The sequence below is a fragment of the Nothobranchius furzeri genome, chromosome 3, assembly GCF_043380555.1.
Source record: "Nothobranchius furzeri strain GRZ-AD chromosome 3, NfurGRZ-RIMD1, whole genome shotgun sequence".
NCBI lineage: Eukaryota > Metazoa > Chordata > Actinopteri > Cyprinodontiformes > Nothobranchiidae > Nothobranchius > Nothobranchius furzeri.
This window is the reverse complement of record NC_091743.1, coordinates 67,047,917-67,050,985: the sequence shown is the minus strand read 5'-3', so window position 1 is coordinate 67,050,985 and position 3,069 is coordinate 67,047,917.

Below are 3,069 nucleotides of genomic sequence, written 5' to 3'. Positions count from 1 at the left end.
TATCTCTAAATATTTTTCAGTTATTGTGTGTGGTGTGCTGGGTCATTCTACTGTGGTTGCACAAATCAGGTGTCCTGCAACAGGTACAATAACTTTGAAATAGTAGCCGCTTCTCTAATTAATGCCGCCCTCCTTCTGATTGTGTTTCAGAATAATCCTATCCTTATAAAAAATAGATATTTTTGTCGACTGACTTCTTTGATCGGGTTTGGTTTATATTAATATTACCGGATTTAAGCACATGTAGCTGCAAATCATTCAGGAGTTACAGGCCTTAAATATAGATCTAAAATGAATATCGGACTTCTTCAAGTGACACTGACAAAACTCCTTACATGTGCTTGTATTCTTCATTTGCCAATAAGATGTATTTTTATCTAAATTACAGGACAATCGAGGCTTTGAAAAATGGAACCCAGGCAGTGATTTCAGATGGTGAAATCAAGGTAATGTTTAATTATAATAAATTAAGACTCTAAAATTGGACATAGGATAATGCAATCTCTTGTTATCTGTGGTAATGTTGCTTATTTTTAACTCTTGTCTCTACTCAGACTTTGTATAAGGATCTCTGCAGCGGTGGAGTGAAGTCTGGCCTCATGTATCTGTGGCACAATCCAGGTGTCTCGCTTAAATTAAAGCAAAGACTAAAGCCACTGATGTTCCACTTTGCTGATGCATTTATTTATGTGGATGCATGGTTAGTGGGCCACCTGGGTCCGTTGTCTAATGCTGAGAGGAACGTTTTGTTCATTATTATGTTAACGTGTTTTATAGGTTGATGAGCTGACGGAGCGGATTGGTTCATGCTCAGAAATAGATAAACTAATAAAGAAGAGAGTTCCAGTTTCTGGACTTGGTGTTTGATGTCCTTGTTCCAGAGGTACAAAGCAGTCTTCAGCAGTGATTGGTATAAAAGTTACTTTTCGAAAACATTTGACAGTGTATGAAGTAATCCTTAACAGAGTTTGGTGGCAGGAGAATCTCGTCTCTGCTTTTTGCGGATGATGTGGTCCTCCTAGCTTCACCCAGCTCTGACCTTCAGCTCTTGCTGGGTAGGGTCGCGGCCGAGTGTGAAGCGGCTGGGATGAGGATCAGCACCTCCAAATCTGAGACCATGGTTCTCGACCGGAAAAGGGTGGCTTGCCAACTCCGGGTCGGGGGAGAGGTCCTACCTCAAGTGGAGGAGTTTAAGTATCTCGGGGTCTTGTTCACGAGTGAGGGTAGGAGGGATCGGGAGATCGACAGGCGGATGGTTCAGCGTCTGCAGTGATGCGGACGCTGAGCCGATCTGTCGTGGTGAAGAGGGAGCTGAGCCAGAAAGCCAAGCTCTCGATTTACCGGTCGATCTACGTCCCAATCCTCACCTATGATCATGAGCTTTGGGTAACGACCGAAAGAACGAGATCGCGGATACAAGCGGCTGAAATGAGTTTCCTCCGTAGGGTGGCCGGGCTCAGCCTTAGAGATAGGGTGAGGAGCTCGGACATCCGGGAGGGACTCGGAGTAGAACCGCTGCTCCTCCGGATCGAAAGGAGTTAGTTGAGGTGGTTTGGGCATCTGGTCAGGATGCCTCCTGGACGCCTCCCCGGGGAGGTGTTTCGGGCATGTCCTACCAGCAGGAGGCCCCCGGGTCGACCCAGGACACGTTGGAGAGGTTACATCTCCAATCTGGTCCGGGAACGCCTTGGGGTCCTGCCGGAGGAGCTGGTGGAGGTGGCCGGGGAGAGGACGGTCTGGAGCTCCCTAGTTGGGATGCTGCCCCCGCGACCTGGACCCGGACAAGCGGAGGAAGACGACGACGATGAAGTAATCCTGCATGTTTTTCAGGTAACAATAAAAGTGTTGGAAAAATGGGAGGGGATGAATCGATATGCAGCTGAGAAAGCCATGCTTCAGCAAATTCATTTGTACCCAAAATAAAATGGTTGTGAAATTAAGTGTTTCTTTGGTTTTATTGTCTTTCACTCAAAATAAATACCAACTAGCTAAATAGTTATCAGCTGTAGTAGTTAAATTCTGTTGCAATGAGCTGCTGTGATACACAATAGGACAGTGTTATGGATATTTAATAACTAATTTTTGTTGCTGGTGAGAGAGGAGTGTTGCTGAAATGTTTTTCACTGCTTCTGGGAGTCCTGTACTTTAGCAACTGGTGTAGGTCAAAAGTTAATCTTGGGCTTAACAAAACTGAATATTTAGCAAGTAGTATTTTGTTTGCACATTTTGAAAAGTCTTAGTTTAACGTGTTCTCATTTTATCCATATGTTTTTTTAATTCACTTTACAGCCTTTTATTGTGTGTGTGTATATATACATATATATGTGTGTGTGTGTGTATATATGTATATGTATGTACGTATGTGCTACTGTCATAAAAATTCCCTGTCTGAAGAACAAAGGGATTTAATCAATTTTCATGCAACGCAGGTAACAACGTTACTTAAGTTTGCCAGTCCAGATCTGAAGAGAAAAAAAAATCCGAAATAAAAAGCTTTTTCCGGTAAGTTTTGTTTTTTTAAAAACTACTTCCAGTGAAAGTAATGACTTCTGGTTAAGGTAATGACCCACCGTGTAATTTTTCTCTTAAATGTGTACAAATCGAAGAGAAAAGCGACACGGTATGGTTTTGACAAATCCAAACTACTTTTGTGCTTTGTCAATAAAGCGTATTCAAGAAAAAAACTACTTCCGGCAAAGGTAATGACCCGAAAAAAAAACTACTTCCGGCAAAGGCAATGAGTTCCGGCGAAGGTAATGACACTTGTTTTTCCGGATACGTCATTTCCTGTCACGGCAAAGACGCCAGCTGATGTCTGCAGCCAGATGCTCTTGTCAAAATCCTACTGCACTGTATTCCATTAATTCATGCTGCCCTCTGGTGGAGGATCAACGCACTACAGGTGGCACGTGAAATCTTGTCATTTATTTATTTTTTAGTATTGTTGCATTGTTCTATAATGACATAATTAAAATGTTACTGTAGTTCAATAATTGTTGATAAAAGTTTGTGAATAAATGTGTCATTAAAATCCGATTATTTCACATTAAATCACGTTTTTCATAAGAT